The sequence below is a fragment of the Nanorana parkeri genome, unplaced genomic scaffold (genome assembly GCF_000935625.1).
Source record: "Nanorana parkeri isolate BGI_ZX_2015 unplaced genomic scaffold, ASM93562v1 scaffold724, whole genome shotgun sequence".
In the NCBI taxonomy this organism is placed as follows: Eukaryota; Metazoa; Chordata; class Amphibia; order Anura; family Dicroglossidae; genus Nanorana; species Nanorana parkeri.
The window spans coordinates 830,817-856,922 of record NW_017306992.1 but is presented as its reverse complement, the minus strand read 5'-3'; the positions used below and the strand labels follow the sequence as shown (position 1 = coordinate 856,922).

General features: G+C 41.6%; 1 protein-coding gene and 1 long non-coding RNA gene across 2 annotated transcripts in view; one reads left to right on the top strand and one right to left on the bottom strand.

Moving 5' to 3' along the window:
- The window catches only part of LOC108793133 (anoctamin-3-like), a 110,241-nt gene that overhangs the window by 28,950 nt on the left and 55,185 nt on the right, over positions 1-26,106 (bottom strand). The gene's annotated exons all lie outside the window — the stretch shown is intronic.
- On the top strand, positions 12,091-26,100 carry LOC108793138. The gene is made up of 2 exons (XR_001941629.1): positions 12,091-12,152; positions 25,963-26,100. It is a non-coding gene; the product is annotated as an uncharacterized LOC108793138 (long non-coding RNA).

Below are 26,106 nucleotides of genomic sequence, written 5' to 3'. Positions count from 1 at the left end.
ATTTATGTGAGACATTCTGGTTGGGATACAATAATCCCCCACCTACTATATGTTCTAATTATATTATATCACACATGCTTTTATTTTGATTATTTTATCAATTTTATTCAATTATCGCCTTTATTTGTTTTCTTTTTTCAGGTGGTCCAGTGGTATATGCACATTTTCTAAAGTAGTGCATATACCACTAATTTATTACATTTATCCAGGAATCTTATTTTCCAAACCCCTATCTTAGTCTACAGCAGGGCTCAAAATTTCCACTCGCCCGCTCGCATTTGGCGAGTGGAAATAAAGAGAGGGCGAGTGGAAATTCAGTCAGGCACGCGGTCACGGATCGCGTACCTGACTATTGTGTGTGTGTGTGTGTGTGTGTATGTATATATATGTGTGTGTGTGTGTGTGTGTGTATATGTATATATATACAGGGCTCAAAATTTCCACTCGCCCTCACGCGAGTGGAAATTCAGTCAGGCACGCGGTCACGGATCGCGTACCTGACTATGAGAGCAGCCGCTCCTTGCCGTCCTGTCCTGGCTCCGTTACTTTCGATCGATCACCGGAACTCTGACAGTTCTTGGTTAGGTGGGGCAACTGGTGGCGAGTAACTTTTAAGGCCTGGCTAGTAGCTCAGGACTTGAAATTTTGAGCCCTGGTCTACATTATAGGGTCATACTTGGGTAACGGCATCCAAGAGTAGAATACTCTAGTCACCTGCCTTAAGTGCCAGGGTCTAGCAGCAACCTGTAGTTAAGATTGTTTAACTTAAAGTATGATCCTATAATCAGGGCTCAAAATTTCAAGTCCTGAGCTACTAGCCAGGCCTTAAAAGTTACTCGCCACCAGTTGCCCCACCTAACCCCTACCCTGCCCCTGACTTAACTCCGCCAGGTCAGTAATGTAACGCACAGGTCAGTAATGTAACACACAGCGCAAAGGTCAGTAATGTAACACACAGGGCAGAGGTCAGAGTGACGCACAGCGCAGAGGTCAGAGTGACGCTCAGCGCAGGGTCAGAGTGATGCACAGCGCAGGGTCAGTGAGACGCACAGTGCAGAGGTCAGTGTGACGCACAGTGCAGAGGTTAGTGTGACGCACAGCGCAGGTCAGTGTGACGCACAGCGCAGAGGTCAGTGTGAAGCACAGCGCAGAGGTCATAGTGACGCACAGCAAAGAGGTCAGTGTGACGCACAGCGAAGAGGTCATAGTGACCCACAGCGCAGAGGTCATAGTGACCCACAGCGCAGAGGTCATAGTGACCCACAGCGCAGAGGTCAGAGTGACGCACAGTGCAGGGTCAGTGTGATGCACAGTGCAGGGTCAGTGTGACGCACAGTGAAGGGTCAGTGTGACACAAAGTGCTGGGTCAGTGTGACGCAAAGTGCGGGGTCAGTGTGACGCACAGCGCAGACAGAAGTCAGAGTGACACACAGCGCAGGGTCACTGTGACGCACAGTGCAGAGGTCAGTGTGACGCACATTGCAGAGGTTAGTGTGACGCACAGCGCAGGTCAGTGTGATGCACAGCGCAGAGGTCAGTGTGAAGCACAGCGCAGAGGTCATAGTGACGCACAGCGAAGAGGTCAGTGTGACGCACAGCGAAGAGGTCATAGTGACCCACAGCGCAAAGGTCATAGTAACGCACAGCGCATAGGTCAGTGTGAAGCACAGTGCAGGGTCAGTGTGACGCAAACTGCAGGGTCAGTGTGATGCAAAGTGCAGGGTCAGTGTACGCACAGCGCAGAGGTCAGTGTGACGCACAGCACAGAGGTCAGTGTGACGCACAGCGCAGAGGTCAGAGTGACGCACAGCGCAGAGGTCAGAGTGACGCACAGCACAGAGGTCAGAGTGACGCACAGCGCAGAGGTCAGTGTGATGCACAACGCAGGGTCAGTGTGAGGGAGCGAGTGGAAATTTTGAGGCCTGCTATAATATAGATTGTCAACTCCAACACCAGATAATTTTTCTTTTTTTCTTTTAAAAAAGGGTTAGAAGATCTGACATGGTTTTATTGTTATCTGTATCTCCACTAGGAAGATTCTTCCATAGAATCTACTATATTGGAGAGTACCACTGTGAACAAAGATCTCAAACCTTTTGTCTGGGCTTTAAATATATTTTAAGTTAACAACATATTGATGCTTTCTTTCCGTTTTTGTCATTGTATTTGTTTCCTTTTCTCTTCTGTTAAAGTTTCTTAATATGTTGAAATACTAAGTAATAAATAAGATAACCACTATCTTGAGCCAGTGGGACTATTATCAGTTGGATTCTAAGTATATCACGTTTAGTGGTATTACGCAAGTCTTCTGGGCGACGTCAGTAAGCTGAAATATTCACATCTAATTACAGATGTAACAATGAAGAAACTGGGTGTGATCACAACTCTTTCATTGTTTTGGTGAAGGTTACCAGCTCAAACAAGGCAAGGTTTGTATTCGGCCGGTAAGGAAACGTAGCTGAAAAGGAAGGTATTAGCTATAGGAGGGATACAGTGCAAGTAGCCATTGTTAGCATTATTTTACAGTTGTATGCACTGTTCAGGTCATTGTGGATTAGTGCCGTTCTACTTTGGTATGGCGTGTAATACAGCTGTATTATAGGAATTCCCACATTAGGAAATAACCAGTTAGCTGAGTGATCTTTTTGTCTTGATTATCATAGAATATATATACCTATAAGAACTGTAGTTCTTCTCTTATCTTATATTCTTATCTCAAAATTGCCAATAGGGAAAAATAGATTCCTGACTTAAAAGCCGGTATTAGGTGTTATGCTTCTTTTTACCGGTTGAGGCAGTATCTCTGGTTCAACCTGGTTGAATCTCAATCCCCTATGTTAAGCATGACCTCAGCCTCAGTTCTAGTTTTCCCCAATGCAGCTTGCCCTGCACTTGCAGATACTGAAGAAACGACATACTACCCAGGCTTCCCTTCCCCACTCCAGGTGAATACTTAGCTTAATTTCAGATCCACAGCTTGCCTCAATTAACAGTTAACAGCCCATGACCAAAATCTTCTTGTTGCTAATCTCTTGCACAGTAGATCCCTTTTATAGGACCTTCTCTCGTGGTTGGAAATATTCAGGAGATAGCCCCATAAGAAATTGACAGAGGTCCCATGGGCAGAAGAAATAACATTTTGTTTTGCATCTAGGACAAAAGAGGGTTGATTACTTTAGGTTTGTGGAGGGGGGAGACGAGGCAGAAAGGTTAAAGTGACACGAAACTCAGGAGTTAAATCTATGGGGTCTGTTCACAAAGCTGCCGTAGACAGCCGAGTGAACAACCGGCCGAGTGAACAAGCCGAGTGAACAACCGACCCGAAGTGAGACAAACACTGTATATTGGCTGAAATCAGCCATACATCGGGTGGCTTTGGGTTGGCCAAACATGCTCAGTCGGCTTTCATATCACTGCCGGCTCTCCTAAGCTCTCGTCATAATGACACATGGGCGTCCCAGGTTACCTAGTAATGTGATTTTACAGGAGCTCCGATGGGTTCCCAGTGTAATGATAGAACGCGTCTCTGGTTACCTGGTAACCAGGGACGCTGATCTCTCTGCAAGTGGCCGGAGCCAGCCGTGAGATGACGGCTGCCACCGCCCAGCTGTCAGAAGCAGGCTGTCGTTCGGTCAGCTTCGAAATTCCCCTGGGCTCAGTTGAACCGAAGCATATGCCTTTGGCTCGACTGAGCCCCTTGGCCAACTTCGGGGGCTGTACGGGCTATAGTGAATAGCCCGTGCAGCAGCCCTGAACCGCAGGGGTCTTGGGCCGAAGCTACCCGAAAGATCAGACGAAGCTACGGCATGATCCTTCGGTAGCTTTGTGAATAGACCCCTATGTATCTTATTTATGTATCACTCAGCTGTAGATCTACAAACCATCTCTGAATTGGTGCTGACACTGTCCTTCCTTCTGGTCCCTGTGGTCCCTGTGTTCCCCGTGGTCCCTGGGTTATTGTAAAGTAGCCACCGCAAAGGACTTTAATTTCAATACAAATTAGTAAACGTAAACGTGAGATTGTAGTCCATCACAGGAGTGAGCTTGGTATGGTAGCTAATTTACAACACACATAGGGAAAATTAAAACACAAATCACCTTCCACTTGCACATATCCTTATATTATTTAAAGTGTATTTTAAGCCAAAGCTAATTTTAGTTTTGCATAGAATGCTAAGGGGTTAGAATTTAGAACCCATGACTTGCGATTTTTTAGCCTAATTAAAGGTCCCTCTAAAGCAATTTGCAAGAGCAGACCTGAACTGTTTCTTCTGACAATGATAAGATCTTGCCTGGTATTTTATTAGAAGTTATTTCAAGCTAGTGCTTTACATCAGAGCCGTATCACTTTCTAATTCCTTCACAAGCAAAAAGCCTAAGTTTCATTTCTGCCAACTATCTCATATCCTACAGCAACATTTTAAAGTTCAGGTAAGATTTAGCAATGGCTTTGGAATGACACAGCTCAGTGCAATGTAGAGTACAGCACAAGTGGAAAGGAAACACTCAAGCATAAATCCTGCGTAACACATTCTTGTATTCATACTTTCTTTCCAAATTGCATCTTACATCAAAGAAATGTTGATTGCTGCCACAGGTAAAATTGGATATTTGTGCACAATTGTACTAAATAAAATGTATGTACATCCCAACTATGCACTTCTCTCTTTGCTCCCTTTTAATTCTGCCACACTCAACAGCCAGGACCTCAATGTAAAAAGGTTTATTCTCAGAAATCTACAATGTTGCCAGCATGACCAGATCCACAGGCTCTTAAAAAGGCTTAATGATAGACTAGACTGTTATCAGTTACATTGTTCCCACCTCTCTCTGTGTAGTAAGGAACCCCTTTCCATATGCTTTGGAGAAGAGGAGGGGAAGTGTTTTGCAGCCCTGTCCTAGGGTGACAATGCTGATCCTCTCTAGATATAGTACGGTGAGAGAGCGTTGTCATGCTAAGACAGGAACTGTTTTGATGGCAGGATTCCCATGTAAAAATTAAAGGAGAAAAAAAGGAAAACTGATGCAGCCACCATCAGTAAGGACTGTTATGCTGCAATATATTACATATATTTGTTGTTGGGTTTGAATATACTCTACAAATTTGCATTCAAGCCACTTAACAAATAACAGCATTTGAAATGGATACAAAACATAAAATAAAACAAGTATCTGACTTTAGTACCTGTGCTATTCCCCTTCATTATATCATCACTTCTGTGACATAAAAGTCGTCACATCAGCAGTGAGTAATTTGTTAGGCTCTATTCTTCCTTTGTCATGTCACTAGCTTTAGATTGACATTCATTGTTACATTCTGTGAGCTGTTTATGAAGAATAGAGAAAAGTGAAACAACCCACATTCAGGATTCCATATCATCAAATTGAATAACCTTTCATGAGAAAATGATAAGGGTTCATGAAAAAAACATATTCATTCACATAGAAAAAAAATGAAAATTGCAATAACTAAAGTGGAAATAGATTCTAAAAAACTATCTCATGGAGGTAGAGTTTTTTTTTTTTTGCAGAGACTCGCTGTTGCCAAAAAACTCCTAGCAGTTTATTTTTCTTTCTGTACACTGCTTTCACAGTATGCACAGAGCAATGCACACACTTGGCCCATCCTCAGCCTCTGTGGCGAGAACAGAATCCGGTGCCCGGATAATGTAACTCCAGCATGCATGCAAAGGTGTTTTTTCATCAGTGGCAGAAGAAATAAGATGCTGGACCCTTAAAATATCAGGAGAAAATTGCAACTTAGTGAGGAGGGGAGCATTGGCAACATTGGCGGAGGGCAAATTAAGAGGTAAGTCTGCCATAATGTCACCATAAGATCGGATAAATACTTCTTTACTATGCTCCCCAGCTCCATCTAATGGCCATAATGCTGTATTTACCTTAAAATACATTCAATATGGAAAGAAAATATGCTAATAACATTCATGTTTTACTCCATTCACACAGACCGCATGTACATGCAAATTCCCACAGTAAATAGCTCTGCAAATTGTTTGTTAATATACCCCTTAGTGTGCACATGTTTGCAACTGTCATTGGAAAATAACAATGTGTCTACACAGTGATTACTTTAAAGCAGTGGCGGACCTAGGGAACAAAGGGCCCTGGTGCAAGGTTTTTTCTTTCTGGCCCCCCGCACTCCCCCCCCCAAAAAAAACCCAACCCACATCCCCTGTAGCAACCACAAAAAAGAAAAACATTTGGAAAAATAGCATTGCTGTATAAAGTACTGCAATGCAGAATGGGACTTGCTATATAGCACTACAAATACCAGCTGTACTTCATACACCATGTCCATCAGTTGGGCTACAAAAAATTATTATTTTATTTAATTCCTTACCTTCACCTCTTCTGGCTGTTTTCTGGTGGGGGAGGCTGCAGTAAAACGTGTGTGTGTGTGTGTGTGTCAGACAGCGCGCCCCGGTACTCAGACGGCTGTTTGCTGGGTCCTCACGGCCGAGGCCCGGGGCTGCTCCCTGAAGTGCCTGCCGGCCTTTTTCTTCTCGGCTCCCTCCTCAGTATGCGGCGGCCAGGGGGCCCCCTCATCTCTGCCCCATGGCTGTGTTACATTGGAACTGGGCCCCCTTTAGGCTCAGACACCGGGGCGGCTGCACCGGTGGTAGGTCCACCCCTGCTTTAAAGTGTATAATAGCCAACATGTTATTTTATTTTTGGATAGTGAAGGGATGGGGTAAAAATACTCTTATATAGTCTGTGTCCTGCTGGGGAGAAGTAAGTGAGAGGAAACCCCTCCAAAGTAAGGAGAATTCCCGTTGTAGACTGTTGTCACCAGAATATTTATCCCCATGGGAAGATTTCCTCCTCTCACTCTAAAATTTAAGACCTGACCTAGAGGGAAGAGAGGTTTGTGGGAAATATGGTAAATGTGGGTCATCCCCATACAAATATATTTCCCCTAATTTTGTCTCAGTGACAATGGTCACCCAAACAGATAGAAAGATATGAATCTTCCCTGTGCAGACAAGGACCATAATAAAAACTAGCAGAGGATCGAACTCAATAATGCCAAACCTGAGGTCCTTTAATGCTTGTTGTCTATGGGCTTTTGATGCTCATTCTGTGGTCTATGGACCTAAGCAGTCATTATTGGGAGTGGTAGCATTGATTTGTAAAAGGAGTTTAATGGCAGGGATCTCTAGCAGTCCCTTTAACACATGCCTAGTCTCTGTCTGTGTCCTGCAGTATGTATCTAGTCTACAACCACACCTGTAGCATGTCCAAAGTCTCTGAACATCTCCCGTAGTCCACAGACAGCCTTCTGTAGTATTGCATATACTGAATAATATAAGGGCTGCAGTCGAGGACCCCAATACTTTTAAAGTTGCCCACTATTGGCCTAACCCTTTCCCACTCTATCCAAAACTCCCTGCCTGCTCAGTCAGACCCATAAACTCAAGGCAAAGCTTATGCTCCCTACTAAATGCAGAGGTGGCATCCAAAGTAAGTTATGTAAGCGGAAAACTGTGTTTTACTAAAGACAGCATCTCTTCTTATGTTCATTACTGAGAAAGTGGGCTATGGAAGCTTTCCTATGACCAGTCACAAGTTTTTTGTTTTTTTTTTAGTTTTGGATAGAGTGGGAAAGTGTAGAGGTCTAACACATCCCCTGCTGAGCTACAGTGTTCAGTGTTAGCCTGAAACCCATCCAGGCTCAGGGGGAAATAAGTGGTGTTTTCCCCCAAACCTGTGCCATTTACACTAAATTAAAAACATATGCAATGCCCTTCAAAGGGTTTGTCCAGACAGGTATGTGTGTAATGTGTGAAAAACTACAGGGTACAGTAATGTACCCTACTGTATGTTGGAGCTTGGGAGGGCACTCCCTAAGAACAAAGTGCAACACATTTTTAGCTTACATTTTTTTCAATTATTTTCACCTGTTGATTCTGACAGTAATACATTTCCTGTTCTACGGTGACAATGCTCACTCTCTGTACTATATCTATGGAGAGGTAGTGTTGTCAACCTAGGGCAACAAGTGTGTCAGGACTGCGGATAACCTCACCTTCCTCATATCCACAACATAAGGGCAAGGTGCTCTGCAGTCCACAGAGGAGAACTGGGCAGGGCTGCTAGCAATGAATGAATGTACAGCACAAATAGAGTGTACAAGAAGCTAGGTGCGCACTGGAGTTCTGGTAGGATCAACAGGCATTTTTCTTTTCTTGCAGCATCTTTAAAGAAAAACTGAACTGGAAGTCGTGCCCCCCAAAATCAAGACAGAAGGCAAATGAATAGTAATCAGCATTTCCTTTGGTCTCCTTGCAGCTGATCTTTCCCTGTCACAGACTTAACATGCCTTGTTCTGCACTATGTCTCTGTGTGGGGGAGGCCATCTTGGTAGAGCTATGGCTTACTCATGTCAAAGCCTCAAGCAAGGAGAACAGTGAGAAGCACAGAAGTGACATAACCAAATTTCAATTCAAATCTCACATCTATGAGTGTAGAAATCAGAGGCAGCAGTACCTTAAATGTCACATTGCAGATATACAGCTATGAGGCTGTAGGCACAGGAGTGTCTAGACACACATACCAGAAAGTGCACTGCTATTTTTCAAGAGGAATTTCAAAAAAAGGGTACATTTTCTGGGTACTCCTTTGTGTATTATTAAAATTTTCTGAATGTCACCTATAACACAGCAAATCTTTAGTTTTTGAGTTCAAAACGATCCCCATTGACGTACATAGACACTACTATAAAAATAAAAAATACAAATGCACATGTAAATGTATAGTTGACCATTTGCACAAAATACTTTTTCCATAACTGTAAATGTTGTGCACATTAGCCAGTAAATATTCTATATATTGTGCAGAATATTTAGAAAACAAACAAAAGGAAAAAGAAACAGAACCTTACAAAAATAGTCCATATTTTTCTCATCTATGAAGACAGTTTATCCGTACTGAATGAACTTCCGTCACTTTCCAACATCAGTGTCAACGTCAGCCTAAAACTGGAAGGCTTTCTCTATTTTAATTCAGCCTTTACATTCGCCTGGAAAAGTATACAGGCGGAACTCTACATTATGGATGGCAGACAAAAATGTTCTTCAGCACAAAACAGAATGAAAGAGTCTGTAATCAATATCTTTCTAGCTAGCAGACTCCAAGAGTTTCTGTCCATTCATCTCAGATGATATAAAAACAACCAGTCTTTCCAGTTGCCTTTCAGCCTTTATCATGCAGCTGGGGGCTGTTTTGTATATACGCCAGTGTGTGTGCTACATTTATATTTAACATTCACATTAAGGTTAGTTAATCTGAAGCTGCTATTTATCAAACAGTCACTCCACCTAAATCACATATTTTGTTATTGGTGAAACTGGTGGACCTGTTATTTCTCGTGTATTCAAGCAGTAAAGTCTTTCAAGTGGAGTCCCTGACTTTTTTTCACCTCCTATCATATAGTTTTAGTTACCCTGCTACAGGTGCATACATCTCACTCCACACGTGGCATTCTTTGCAGTTACAAAAAATTGAAGAACCCAACAGGTGGAAATGAAACCTTTTAGTAATGGCTGCAGGAAGTTACAAGACATGAGAGCTCATATTCAGAGATCTTGCCTCCAGTGTCCCCCGAGTGAAATAAAAAGCTGGTGTGGGACTCTGTACACCAGAATTAACATGTACATGTCTGTTTTGTTTTAGAAAAACTGTCACATGACAATAAAAAAAAGGTATAAGTAATTGGTATCTGTAAGTACTTGGACAAGTATCGGTACTTGTACTTGGTGTGGAAAAATGGTATTGGTGCATATATATATATATATATTATCTGTGAGTACTTAGACCAGTATCAGTACTTGTTCTTGAAAAAATGGTATTGGTGCATCCCTAATATATAAATCATACATTAAAACAGGGAACCACAAGTCCCAGAAGAGGGGTGTTCCTGATTCCTTTCCACATTTAGTATAAATGGGGCCCTAACATCCAAAAGGCCATGGTACTTGTACAGTCTACACAAATTATTATGTTTTCCTACACAAGCAAAAAGATCAGCAATAGCAGCCTACAAAATGCTCTTATGGTAGGTGTACTTTAAAATATATTTGTCTTTGCAGGACAAAGCTACACTAAGCCTAGCAGAACATACTCACCTTTACTTCACTCCACTGACACTCCGTTAGGTCACTGAGAGCAAAGAAAAATGTTTGGGGAAGCACTGAGTCACCCTAGTCAGAGCTTTCACAGGGTAGAGGGCACTCTCCGTGCCCCCTGTGTAACAGCAATGGGCCAATCTACAAACACCGGTGCTGTCACATGAGAGCTTGAGGAGCAAGTTACATGCTCTTCCAAACCCAGAAGTGGCAAGGGAGTTAAGGAAAGATATGTGCTAAAGTGAACCTGTTCCTTTGCTGTCCATGGGTGAAGCACACATTTGCTTTGAGGTGATCCAGACACCTCAGTCTTTTGGGTCCTTTGTCCTGTAAAGCAATGAGACTCTACCTTGCATTGCATTCTTCAGTTAGTTCTTGTTTTCTAAAAGTTAATTTTACCCAATGGCTATGACAACAGGGCTTGTTTTGAAGAAAAAAGAGATATTGTCTCTTTAAGTCTTTCCTGTGACATAACCAAAGAAGCAAAGCAAGTGCACTAAGTGATAGAATACTACTCCTTGGCAGTATCCTCATTTACACAATATTAAAATGAATGCATTGCTAACTAGATGATGGGCATCAAGTAGTTTAATCCCCAGCAAAAAAATGGAGGGCTCATTCCCACTATATAAAGTGACTGGCGTTTTTCAGCAACTATTTTTTCGCAGCACACTGGACTTTACCGCACCAAAGCGCAGTACACCTAACTGTGGTGCAAGGGCTTAAAAGGAGTGTATTGTGTGTACACTCCAAATAAAATGTAAAAAAAGAAAAAGTAAACAGTGTGATGAGATATCACAAAGTACGTTCATAGAACCTGTCAGAACACACTAGCCTTACTCCTAAAAAGGGAACATGTAAGTGCATGGCCTAGTGTGACCAGGCCCTTAATCCCCAGTGTTAGCCTGGTCTATGGTTGGGGCTACAGGGGTGATTGTTAGTAGCTCTATGCCACTATTAAATGTCATGAAATTAATCACATAACATAAATCATATGCTGGATGAATGTATGAATGTTATAAGAAGAGGTAATTTTGGAATAAATTAGCGGAATGGCATAGGAAACTAACTAAACAACCAGCCATACTCCACTTTAAGAAGTGGACCTAATACAAGGCCCTGATAAAGATTTAGGGGATTATTCACTAAAGGGTGAAGAGTTTGGAGAAGACAGGAGAAGTGAACAATATAGGACAACATAGCGGAAATGGAAAGTGAGCAGAATTGGATAATTTTTTCAAATCAGCTATCTTGGCCTGGATTGTTCTCTTCTCCTTCCTTCTCCAAACTCTTCACCCTTTTGTGAATAACCCCCTTAATAACAAACATGATTCTGGCGGCCTTAAAATGTATACAAAGTAGTGGGTTAAAAATGGGTTCCTCTAGGCTTTTGGATGTAGAGAGACGTTTCTCCCACTATATTATAATGGAGTTTTATGATTATATGTGTGTGAGAGCTCTGTTCTACAATTGAAAGTTTATTAAGCGCTGTTTTTAAGTTTCTGCAGAAACATCCACTTCAACAAATAGTAGGGTTTTAATAAGGTATTATGAATTAAGTGATTTATGCTTTAGGAGGGGGGATATTTTCCTTTTTCTATCTGTATGATGGAAATGTTGATTTGTGTACTGTTTTTCTACTTTTTCAATAAGGAAATACAAAAAATATATATATCATATAGTTTTATATCTATAATGAACACTCCAGCTTGATTCTAAAGTGAAATGCCGGATCAATACAAATATTCATAATGTAAAAGATCTCCCACTGAATGTACAAAAGTAAAGGCTCTTACAAGAATTGGCAATGTGTAAAATGACTTGTGAATAATCTGAAAATCAGGTCCGGCAGGTTCTCAGGTGCTTTATTACACACAGGGAAACCTGGCCCCGCCTAATTATCCTTTCACATTATGTTCCACTCCTCCAGCTACACTGCCATTCACCTGCTTTCCATACAGGATACCACACTTGTCTGGCTGCAATCACTGAACTTCTTTTAACAAGGTAATGTGTTCATTTATTACTCTGAGAGACTGTGACTTATTGCCGCTATTTTAACCCAAGTCAGCTTTTCGGCAGCTCCTGTGACTTGCTTTCAATGAAATGTCAAATTGACTTTAGAAACACATGTATCATATTTTTTATATTAGGCACCCAAGGTGCACAGAACATGCATTGAAATGACATTAACTGGAAAGAAAATTAATACAAGGCTTGTAAAAAAATTTAGAAATGTAGAGGTTGGCACTGCCTTGTTAAAGAGATCTGGTTTGTGGTAGTTTAACAGAATGTAGAAAAGGAAATAATAATTTTTTTGAGATAACTTTGGGAAAATGGGGATATAATAGAAGGAGGAAATAATGAATATGTTGCCAGAAAATTCCAAATTCCGTTTTGAGTGATCGGAGTAATATATTACGAGTGTACCTAATCAATGTCACAGGACTAAAAGTGAGAAAGTATCCAACATTTTGAGTTGTTAATAAAACAGAAATAAAAAAGAAAGTCTTCCAATGGAAGTGAGGATTTCTCTGAATTTGGAGAGTTTCTCTCACTTTCAATTTCCCCAATGAGATGTAAAAAAAATGTTGGTTTTAACTATTCTCTACTCAGAAATGGAAAAAAAAACACACAAACAGGTTTTGGCTTTGGATACTTTTTTGTTTGTTTGTTCTGGTTATCTTGATCATCCCCGGCTTCTTATATCTTTTGGGGAATACAGTGGTGTGATCTCCCTGCCATAGTCCATGGTTTGGTTACCACCCACCTTAGAGTTGAGACATTTCCTCTAAATCTGTTATATTTTCTATAATCTAAATGAATGAGAAATCCAACAGTTAGAGCAGCGTGCCTTTTGAAATGGCTGTGGCAGGTGTGCAGACCCACCTAGAAATAAAAGTAATAGTCGATGTCTGAGAGTTATGAGATTAAACTCTCAGACATCTACCAAAATCTGAAGTCTAGGTTTTCGGTAGACTTGCACCCTGTTGGAAGTACATTTATAAAATAGATATGTTTAATAAATGATATAAAGACAGCAAATCAGACTGTAGCATCTCACTATGATGTACCACATACAGATGAGATTGCATCAGAATCTTGCTAAAGTATGAAGGCTGGAAAATATATTAGAAAAGTTAAAGCAAGTGCAGGAATTCCATATAATCTCATAAATATTCATAACATTCCTGTGCTTAAACGGGTGAGCTTTAAACTGTGTCAGTAGCAACTTGAAGGTTGATTTATAAAGGAGACAATTAAACATAATGAATGAAATAAGATGGCTAGAGTTGGCAGATTTACAAAATGCAAAGCTCTACACTTTGAAGAACCTCATCTTCACTCTAAAGGACCCTAAAACAGGAATGGTATCATCACCGACATTTTAAATGATATCACTTTTAAGGATTTTGACCTCCTTCTGAAAATGATAAATTCCTGGCTGTTCGTGGCTTCAGTATTACTGACCTGAAACAAGATTGAAGCAAGTAAAGCTGGCCATACGCCTATAGATTATTTGCAGATTTTCTATGGCCAGATGGAGAAAGTGCAGCAGATTCTTCCATCTACGCTGAACTGTGTGGATGGAGGAAACTCCCTGTGGGCCAAGCTTCAGTATCTTGCTAGTCGGCCCCGCTGACTCTCAAAACACCTGAAGAATGCATGCATCCAATCAGATTGCTCAGATTTTTTGGCAGCCAGTGGGGTCGACTAGCAAGGTACTGAAGTTTGGCCCAGTGGGAGATTCCGCCATCCACACAGTTTAGTGTAGATGGAGAATGCTGTTGCACTTTTTCCATCTGACCATAGAAAATCTGCAGAAAATCTATAGGTGTATGACCAGCTTAAGGTCAGGGTGAAGTCAACTCTTGATCCACATATTTGTTCCAGGTCCATAATTCAAAAAGCTTTGAAGCCACTGGATCATGGAAGCCAGGCAACAAGCATTTTCAGATGGAAAAGAGCAATGGTGGCTGCCTTCTTTTAATTCAAGCTTCCTTTAAAGGCCCTTCCAAAGAAATACTGTGAACTGTCCATGTTTCTGCAAGATCCATGCTATATGTCCCATAGGTAACTGCAAACTCTTCAGTAGGTCCCTTGGCTCTACTGTACATATACTGAAAAAATCAGATTAATTTCTATGGAGTGACTGTCTATTGTGTGTTTAGAGGACAGGATGTTACTTATGCATGTGTAGAAGCTGTGAGCAGCTGGTCAGAGAGTTTACAGTGCTGCTCCACACAAGGTGGATCTCCAGAAGTGTAGACGAGTGCAAAATCAAATCCTTGGCGAGGAAAGGCAGCTGAACAGATAACTTTACAAAAGTGTAGTTATCTTTAAAGCACTTTTGTCATGGTAAATTTTAAAAAGGGAGGCTGAAATAAGTGTCAGTTCACACCATAGTGTTGTGCTAAACACACAGGATCCATGCTTTTAGCGCATGCGCTGCATGGAGCACGTTACTGTATTCTAGGTGTACTAGTGCATTGTGTTGCCATTCATTCTGAAATGCACCCTAACCCACTTCCCAGTGAGCAGACAAGAAGTTCAACACATGGTACCACAATAGCGTACACTGAAAAAGAGTAATGCATGCCAGGAGGTTCATTGGGGCACCATTCACAATAAATGGCACTACGATGCACCAGCATACCTAATGTGTCCTTGGATCCTGTGTATTTAGCACAACCCTATGGTGTGACCTGACGCTAAAGTATCTTTCGAACCTTTCCAGTGGGTGGCGAGTCCTATCTTCCCTATGCAAAAGAGTTACGGCTCCCATAGTGATAATAATTTATTAACTTTTATGGCAGGCTGCTTTCTTTTTATTGCCGAAAGAGTCACTCTAATCACATTGTAACATATTTATTTTTTTGTAAAGATTGTTTAAAACAACACATTTCAGCACATATAAGTGCCACCTACAGCTTCGGAACATACCTGAAGATCTGCTTTTAGTAGGCAAAAGAAGGCAAGTAGGGTTGATCACTTAAAGGAGAACTATGGCGTCAGTGTTTTTCCCCATAGTTCTCCTTAGGGTAACGGGAGGACACAAAGTAGCATCCTCCCGTTACCCTAAGCCAGCTGTACCCGCCCCCTCACCCGTCCGTTCCGCCAGTCAACGCTGGCAGATCGGAGCGGGGAATCCAGCCCCTCCCCCTGTCACGGCAGAGAGCCGTGACAGGATCGAGAGGTGAGCGAACCCGGTATGTGTTCGTTTACCTCCCGATCTACTGAGCCGACCTGTGACAGTCTCATTGTCACCGGTCGGCTAGAACTATGAGGTGAGTGGAAATCACTCATCTCATAGTTCTCCTTTAATCAGCACTTATAACTGTGAACTTTGGTATTTGGAAGGGGCTCCTGTAAGCAAATTTGTGCTAGACAAGGCAGGGCAGACTTCTAATGTTCCTTCTATGGCAGTGGAGGTTCCGACCTTTTATCATTCATTTGATTTCTGGGTATGCTGCTATGCAGGTCGATACTATTCAGTGCAATATTCTGCAAATGTTAGCTGCCTGGCTGGAACACTGACCCTTATATAAACACTTTTACATAATCATCTAAAATAATACACAAAAAAGGACTTCTGACTTTACATTGGCTTTCCTGGTCTGTATACCAATTTTGAGTCCCTAGGTGTGATTCACTAGGCGAATAGACTGTTCATTTTGCACAGAAATGTTCCCTTTGCTTGGTAAATGAGGTGAAGCTCTGCTGACTTCCATCATCCAATCATGTTTTTATTTTCATTGCACATGATTGGATATTCTTTGCAAAGTGAATTGTCACCACATTTACCAAGCTAAGGGAAAATTTCCTTGTACAGTGAACAGCCTATACCGCTTTAGTAAATCAGCCTCAGACTCTTAAAGTAATGAAGTCAGTGGGTCAGAATAACAGACAACTAATATTTTAATGGCTTGCATGGTAACCAGCTAAATGCAATGCAGAACAACAGACGTGGAATTCTGTGAAAAGCTGCAGTTGAACACCATGTGCTATATTCCTGCAGTTAAAACCATAATCTACTAATCTCTCTATTCTAATGATTAATGGAAATGCGTACACTGAAAACATATCACTAAGTGTTTGTGAAACATATTTTTATAGAACGGCCTGTAAGGAGTGGTGCCTTGATGACGACATTTGAATGCCTCCACATCCAACTGACCTCTGTTGCACCTTTAACATAGAACTAAAGCCAGTTATTTTAGTTTTGGATGGAGTAAGGGAGGGTTTTAACCCTTGTCAGGTTTTTTTGCCACCAGTGTCCCATTGGGGAGGTTTTTCTTCATTTCCTGTCCGATAGCCACAACAGGAAGTGAAAGGAAATCCCTCCAAAATGAGGAAAATCCCTGGTGGTCAGCAGAGTCCCCAGAACTAGTGTCACCATTGGAAGATTTCCTATCTATTCCTGTTCTGACAGCCCGAAACTTGGGATTTTTTCCACTTTTCACAGTGATAAAGGTCACTGGAACATATAGAAACTCCTTATCGGGGATATGGTCTTAACTGACAGTTCTAATCCCTTTCCACTCCATCCATTATAAGTCCCAAGGGTAGAATGACTACATGTAAGCATCAGCCCTGGGCTTGACCACCCATCCATGTGTCAGGTAGCCAAAAAGTTCATCTAAATGCATGTCTTATTAAAAAATTTTAAATAATATTTACCTTCACTTCCTGTCCTGTTGATGTTTTACGGGACAAGAACACAGCTGATTGGCAACAATATCTATAGTGGAGTAGGGAACCCCCCTCTTATTATTCGTTTCACACGAGAGTATGAATGTTTTCAGGCAGTTTTTTTTTGTGTGCATTTTTCAGGCTTTTGTAGGCTTGAGCGCTTTTGTTTCAGCCAATGGAAAACTAGTCACTAGGGGGTAAACGTGGTTGTTGGGCATGAAATTGCACTTTTCAGGAGCTCCTGTAGGAATCCATGGGGCCAAAAATGTGTGATTCTGCCCCCCAAAAATAAGATGTACTTTTTTGAGCAACAAGTGACAGAACGTTCAGGTTTGAGCAGACACCATTGAAAATAATAGGATTCTTGATGTTGAGGGTTGTTGTGCTTTGGGAAACGCAACAAAATGCTTAGGGGTGACTGGGAGGCTCAGGACACTTGTGTGTTGCAGCAATGCTTACTAAAATGCATGCACTAACATGTGTTTCTACAATGAATGGCCACGCACCTATTCTTTGTGGTGCCATTCATTGTGACTGGCACCCTAACTCATTGTACAGTAGAGCACAACCCACTGCAGCGCACCACAATGCATATTCTGCGCATTGTGAAAAAAGCATTTGATTCATCCATTGTGGTGTGTTGGCAGCCAATTCCTAATGAATGGTCTGCCTCCATGCCATAACACAGGTTAACCAACCGCAAAGGAACGCTTGTGAGAATCAGCCCTTAAAGTAAGAAAAGGGTTAGTCCATGCAAATGTGATATTCAGTTTATGCATGAAGTCACAATTGCTGTACCTGTTGTCATATTTTACCTCTTGGGGGCCCTACCATTGCATCTGGTTCCTTTCCTTACCAACTTGGATCATTATTCTTATAACTACAAAATACATGACCTAGAATATTCCCTTCCCCTGTTCACACACATATGTGTATATATATATATATATATATAAATAAAATCTCCCAACAAGAGATCAGGGACTGTTCCTTGTGGTGGGTGTTAGTGAGGAGAAATCTCTTTAGTGGAACTCTGACACAAAGTTCAACTCAAGTGAGAAACATATAGGGCCAGATAAACAAAGACTGGTGGTTGTTGAGGGATGTAACTTGATGCATGTGACCTCATATTTTGGCACAAATAGTAAAGCATGTCGCCAACATCTCAGGGTCCCTTCATCGGGCATGACAAAGTGTTCTAATTCATGGTGAGCTAAATACACACGAGCCAAAGTGCATTAAGTAAAGCGTGCACTAGCATTCTTCTGCATATTATTTTGGCACATCGCATGCCAAATAAACTATGATGTTATATTAATAATAACATATTATGTTTTAGTGCATATAATTTATTTGGCGTTCAGTGGGATGAGTAACTGTCTTGTGCCATCATGCTCTTGGCGCACTACTGTGCACCTCTATTGCACCAAATATTGATAAACTCTTTTTATTAATAAACCATTATTTATTTGATGCGGATTGCGAGATATTTTTGTGTGAAAATGTCTTGGTAATGTCCCCTTCGCAAGCGGTACCAATGCACCCCAGAATCCAGTGGGTGCTGGAACAACTGGTGGATGTCATCACAGTATTCAATCTAGAAGATATGTTGTCCGCATACCATTCTGCTTCGGAATGCCATCTTTATTCGTATTCCTTCAACATTTTTTGTGTGAAAAGTAATACATAGGCTTTTTTTAACAGTTGGTGCACTGGCTTCATCTTTCATTTAAAACTGGCTGAGATTTTAAACCTTTCCTGCTGTACCAAAAAAAATAAAAGTTCCCTAAGTTGGGCTTTAATAATGTAATACAGAGAGAAATGTTAAAGATCAAAGCGCAGCCAGTGACCCATTTAGCCAATGAGACTGCATCAATTATCAATCAATTCAGAGCTTTCACAGCAAAAAAAGATAAATGCTAATTGTTTGGTTGGGGTTATTGTTGTTTGTACATTGCTCTTTGCGTTAATAATTCTGATAGTGTAAAAGTGGTGTGAGTTGTTGGTTTTTGTTTTTTTATCCCCTTTTTCAGAGTGTTATTAGAAATAAAATTTACTGGTAAACAACATTGTTTGTTTACATCTTGCTGCTGACCGGCGGCTAGATTCCACGGTGTGCAATAGGGAGCAATATAATATTGGCCGCTTCAAATTGCAGTAGCCAATAGGAGGTTGGCTTTTGCACCCGCCCACTGGGCAGAGGAGCAGACCTGAAAAATAACTTTTTTCTCAGGTCCGCTGCTTTGCATAGTGGGCGTGTGCAATAGCCAGCCTGCTATTTTCTATTTTAAATTGCAATAGCAGGGGCTGCTCGTCACTGTGGGTGGTTGCGTGAGAGTTACTATTAACTCCCAAGCAACCATGAACAAGTTATTCAGCCTATACCAATCCCTGTGTGTGTGTGTGTGTGTGTAGATATGTCCTATCTATCTATCTATCTATCTATCTATCTATCTATCTATCTATCTATCTATCTATCTATCTATCTATCTATCTATCACTATATCTCACACCTGCTAGAGCCCACCTAATGCAGCTTCCAGTGATGCTGCACTGATTCTGAATTCAGAGCAGAGTTGTCCCTCTCATGTAGGCTGTGTCTGCTTCCACTACAATGGGATGAGAAGATGTTGTGGGGGTGTGGCTATCAGCATTGTCTCTGCTTATTCATAAGCTTGTCAATCAGCACCTGGCCACACCCAGTCCTAACCACTGCTTTCTAGATTGACAGCACTGCCTCTGCTGCTGAAACTCTCCCACTGTTGAGCTGCAGTGTCTTGTAGAGGAAGCATGTGAGATTGGAAGGTTCCCCTCAATTTTTGTTTTAATTTCTTTCAGTTATCCCAGGGACCAGAACAAATAGAGAGGGTGAATCTCTTTAATGAGCACACAGACAGTGATTCTGACAGGTGTTCTAATCCCTCTCCATTCTATCCAAATCTTAAAAAGAAAAAAAGGTTTGGCTTCAGTTGCACTTTAAGACTCGCTGTGAGCAATGTAATTTGTATGCAGCTTTTATTTACATCAGCTAAATGCATTCCAAGATGTGCAAATGCTTAATATTTTTTTAAAGCAACTACATTCTGAGTAGAAATGCTTATTCCCTTCGCGTTCACCCTATGTAACGCCAAGGATGATTGCCAGGGCTTGGGTCTCGGCAAAGACTCTATTTGGGTTCTCGCACTTCACGGTATATACCCCACTTTGGCAAAACCGCGCCCTCCCGGAAGTGTTTAAACTCAGGGGTTTTGAGGCCTGGCGCCAGAGGGGTATTCACAAACTCGCAGATGTCTACTGCTCTGGCTCTATTAAAAGTTTCTCACAGCTGCAAGAGCAGTACCAGCTACAAATGGCACACTTCTATCAGTATCTACAACTGAGACATGCCTTGTCCACCCATCCAGGAATCAAGGAGGTTCAGATCTCTCCCCTCCAATCGTTGAGTTCAGTGATACTATTCACCAATACGAAAGGGCTGATCTCTGAGTTATATGCACTTCTCCTCCCGCGCTTTTTGGTAAGGTATCCGCTCTTAAGCAGGGGGCGATGGGAAGAGGAATTGGGTTCCATCTCGGAAGAGGATTGGGAGACGGCCCTACAGGGTGTTGGGCTCTCATCCTTGTCATCGTCACATAGGTGGACTCAAATATCTATCCTACATAGAACATATAGAACTCCGGAATTTCTGTGTAAAATAGGGATGCGTACCGATGCCAAGTGCCCTAAGTGTGGCATGGCACCGGGCTCCCTTATACACCTGCTGTGGCGCTGCCCCAAACTGGTTAGGTATTGGAGTGGGGTCACGGCAGTCATTAGCTCAGTCTTCGCGGTTCGGGTCCCTTGTTCTCCGTATGCATGCTTGCTTGGTATCCTGGATGCTGACCTGTGGGACGATGTCACTCTGACTGCTGTATCCAGGGCCCTGTTTGCAGCACGTCGGGTGATTGCGCTTCACTGGATCTCCTCAATGGTTCCCACGGTAGGCATGTGGATAAAGGAGCTTGACCGCTTGATAGCATTCGAAAGAGTGATATTCCAACACAGAGATAATATCTCTAAATTCCATAATACATGGACGAAATGGATACACAGATCCGGGCACCTTACCTCAAGTGGCAGTTTAGGTTGGTGGGGGATAGGTGTTATCCTTATGGTAGGTGTTTTGTATCCTATCTCCCCATGCAGGAGTGGCCATATACTGAAGGAACTCGGTAGAGTCGTTTTGAGATAGCTTATAGGGTTAACGATCTCGGACATGATTGTGCAAACGTGTGGGCTGTCCGGAGGTAGGAAGGACCGCGGACTGGAGGTTGAGAGTCGTATTCTAGGACCTATGCAAGCTCTGTACCCCTACTAGTTGTTAAGATGCTTTTTGGTTTTTTTCCCCGGTGTCCTCTGTATTTGTATACCCTTTCCTAGTGTGTTTGTGATTTGATTGCTGACAATATTCTGTGCATCTGTACGTAATCATTCTGTACCGAAAGCAACATGTCACTGTATTGTTATGTCTCTGCAAAACTTTAATAAAAATTACTTGATTTTAAAAAAAGAAATGCTTATTCCCTGCCAGCATGCTGCAGAGAAGACCGTTGCTCTCTGTAAGAAAGCAGTGATCTCTCTGCAGAGGTCCAACACACCTCCTGCTAAGTCTGAGCTAGAGCCTTCCAATCAGCAGGGAACATGGGCTTTGCTGATTGGAGAGCTTGGGTATGACCCAACCCAGGGGGTGTGTCAGACTTCTGCAGAGAGATCAGAGAGAATGGTAACTTGTTTTTGAATAAACAAGTGAGTCACTGGTAAGTATGCATCCAGTGATGTGTCACGACTCCTAACCTGCATACGTGTTATGGTTCTGTGATTCGACAAGTACTAAAGAAAGGATACAGATGAAATCCCCAGAGCTGGAGCCAAATAAAGACCACATTTTCATCCTAACAGGTTCACTTTAAAGCATTATGCTGTATAAATTACATTCTAACACATCCACTTTTTTCCATCGCCAAAAATATTTGTGTTACACGAACTCATGTTTCCTTGTGGATGATTTCATCTTTACGCAATTGTTTCTTCCTAATCTCCCAGTATAGTTATTAAAAAATACATTGTGCATTAAGCATAATGTCATTCTCATTTAAATGATGTCCCATTAAGCTTCTTATGTGCTAATAAACTGCATTGAATGCAGGCCAATTACGGAAGTGCCGGCTATTTATACACAATGTACCTATTATATACACTTAGATCACTATAAAGCATGTTAATTGGTAACAATATTACATTCCTGCTACGTTATATTTGGTCATTTTCAGAGTTCCTCATCACAGTGTTCTTTTGGTGCAGGAGAGATAAAATAGTAAGGATGAATGAAAGCAGCCATTCACTCCTAGAGATATCAAATGGCAATGGCTATTTCCTTTTTATAGGGTCATTCTAGCCATGCATTATTGTATAACCGCCATAGGATCTCTGCAACTGCTCAGCTAATGCAAAACTTGTGTAGCTGGAGATCTCCAGGGTCAAGCTTCCTTTTTCATAAGGCATTTTTTCTTTTTATTTATTTAACATGGGTTTTAGCTTGTATATAAGCAATGTGTACAACAAGCCTCTGTAAAGCCCCCTGGTGAGCTTCAAGCACCTTTCTTGAAGCCTTTACAGTATCCCTTAGCTCCAGTTTGGGGAGGTTAGGCACACATCCTAATCGGCATGCTGACCTGGCTGCTTGTTCAAAGTGACAGTCAGCAACTTAGGATCTGGATATAACACCCTAATACCAGATACCGATGTTATCTCTGTTAATAAGCCATTTGGTGAAACATGTTAGAGTTGGAGAAACCTGTGTTTTGTTTACCGCACGTTTTGACTTCGGGAATAAACATTGTTCAGCTTGGGATATCAATCGATTGTGCGGCAATTGTTTCTATAGAATAAGTATGAAGCCGCAGCGTGTTCTTTTTGCCTGAACCGACCAGAGGGATGGGGCTGTGTGACTATAGGACAAGTAATATGAGCAGTGGCTGCTATGTAAGTTTTACCCCAATACCAGAACTGCAGTTTTCTTTAACCACCCTACTGCTGTATTGTAAAAAATATGGATGACTGTTTCTAGAATAACGTTTAACACCGTTCCAGAAATAGCGCTCTAGCAGCTGTTGCGCCATTGGATGGCTCGGTTCACAGACAGTGTACAGAGCTAATCTGAGTGGCTCTATAGCATGTGAACACTGTGAAGACCAATCACATATGTATACAGTGCAATGTTTACATCCGAGAGCCCTCTCCTTCCTCTTAAAATAGAGGAAGGAGGAACTAATAAGGAATCAATGATCATTTATTAGCTCCTGATCCGCAAATGCAGCAGATACAGGTGTGTGTGATTGGGGGCTTGACTGTTGGATTGTTTTTTAGCCCTTTCACCTCCCCTCCCCTCCCGTACATCTGATTTGCAGCCTGTCTCTGATTTTGTATTTTAACCCCTCACCTCCCTTATACTTGTACATTATCCCTTCCCCACCTCCCTCCCTTTATGTATTGCATATGACGTGCTGTATCTGGTGCACCATTGTCAAGCTCAATGTTTTTTGAAGCCAACAAATCAGCATGAAGAAGGGATGATCAGCAATTTCAGCCTTCATATTTCACTCCTCACAGATCCACTTTCAGGGCCTTTTCACACTATCCAGTGCATTATTTGCACAGTACCGTGCCATGAACACACTGGACTGCAGAAACAAAGCCTACCCATGTTCTGGGGTTGAACTTTCGCCTGCAATGCATTGCCCACCCCAGAATGTGTAGTACCGCAATGCCCTGCATTCCAGTGTGGTACAATCACAAAAAATGGTGCATGCATGATACATGCATACACCATGCCCCCAGCGCATAGGGACGCTTTGTTTATGCGATACAGTGTGTTCATGGCACAGGACTGTGCCATGAACACACTGGATAGTGTGAACGGGTCCCTTAAAAACCTGTCAGGGGAAAGACAAACTATTTCTGACCTGCTACCGAAAATGCTAATGGGTTTGCTGGTATGCTGAATCTCTGGCTTTTAAGACTTTCCAAGCACTGACCTTGGAACAACTATGCAGATAAGGGCTCCTGACATTTTTCTGATGTGCACACTTGCTCCAGGTTGTTGACTCAGATAACACTGTGCCAAAGGGTAAGCATAATAGCCAGGCAACTAGAATTTCAGAAGGTCAGCAAAGACTTCCATTGTACCTATACAACTATGTTGTCGGTAGAATATGACTGGGGAAGAGGGGGGGTCTGATATAGACTCTGGAACTACAGCAGGGTGGTCCTGCCATGGGGTACCAAAGAGATAATACTGCAGAACAATCACTTTTAGGAGGCCTGATACTTTATTAAAACTCTCAGTATACGACAAGGATCACAGAGCTAAAGTTCACAAGAAAATTAACAGTTGGAAAATGTGTAGAGTAATTTTAATATTGCACAAGCAGGAAGGAGATAGAAGTATTCAAGATGTAAGTGGACTTAATACAAGATCATATATTTGTTTAACAGCAACTGAAACTTAGTGAGTCACCATAGCAATAATATGGCCAAATAAAGCAGAGATTTTGTTTTCATTAGGGGTTAGGAAATCCAGCAAGGTAAAGTGCAAAGAGGTGGGTGAAGTATGTATACTTTAGACGTCACATGATAAACATAAAAGAAAAGGGCGATATAAAGCCTTGAGGCTATCTTGTGAACTCAGGAGAGCTGCCAAAGCATGTGGCTGCCATTGTTTGTATTACAGTTTTTTTTATGGTCAGATAACAAACCATTAAAATATTAGATATTGTAATTACTTTACAAGCCACAAAACTACATCACCCTTTTAGCAAATGTATATGTGTGTAATGACAGAATAATGCTCTTATTATCGAGATCTATAAGATGAATCAGTGAATAGGGTTGTGGAATGTGGTTTTGGGTTAACCAGTTTGGAAATCATAGTTTCTAAGAATGTATTGTAAATCTTTATTAAAGTCAGGACTTTGTATTAATTTTCTATCTTTTTTAAAACTTATGAATAAAAAAAAAACCTGTCTTGCTTTAATAAGTAGTATATAATGTGGCAGGTAATACAACAGTGATGTATCAAGCATTAGCTTAGAGGCAGCCAAATGGAACATCAAATGTTTCTGAAGGCCAACAGTGTTTCTACATAACTTTTTATGCAGCTGTTGGGGTAGGAACGAAGGGCAATGCTATAGAGCAGGGGCCTCAAACCTCCGGCCCTCCAGCTGTGGTGGAACCTACAAATCCCATGAGGCATTGCAAGATTCTCATAGCCACAGACATGACTCGTGAAGAGAGATGCATCATGGGATTTGTAGTTTCACCACAGCTGGAAGGCCAGAGGTTTGAGACCCCTGCTATAGAGAATCACTTGAGTGATCAAGTGACAGCGTTGAGTCTGCTGAGGTTGCTGACATCACATTCAAGATGGCAGAGCTCTGCTTCAGTCTCAAGACTTTTGAAAATGTAAACAAAAGGAAGCTTTTACAGGTAATAACATGAATTAAACTTGAAATGCACATATTTATCTTATGGGAAGATTTTTGTTGAAATAGTATGGTGGCAGGGTCTGTTTAAAATGTCAGCAGTTCTCTTTAAGATGAGCAAGTCACTTTACCAATACATGTACCATTTAGATTGAGGCCCCCTTCACACTGGATACATTGCGTGGCTTTACCATCCATGTTTTTCAGAACAACGCAATGCAACAAAAACACGTGCTAACACAACATATAAAAAGCCATTACAGGGAAGTAGGTCAATTCAGGACGTTATTGAATTTCCTGAAGGGCATTTAGCGCTGTACACTTCGTTACATTACAATTCAGGACATATTACTTCACATAAAGCTTGCAAGAAAGAAATTAACAGATTGGAAGGAAATCGGAAGTTCAAATCGCAATTGCAAGTTAACGGACCCTCCATTGACCTGCGAGTACCTTCACATTTTGGTGTGAATGCACCCTAAATCTTTCCTTTTAGGCTTGTGATTTTTAATCGATCTGTACAGCTCAATTGAAGATGTTGGTACTTATCAATAAATATTAATATCCAATCAGATTTCTATAATACATGCATCTTTGTTTTACAGGTTGACTCGTATAATAGGTAAAGAACAATGCTCTCACGGCTAAGAGATATCATGTTACTAATGGCCATTTCCATTTTATGGACCAGTACCCAAGGACAGACGACCACAAATGAGGATTCTACAAGCCATCTTGCTACTGCATTC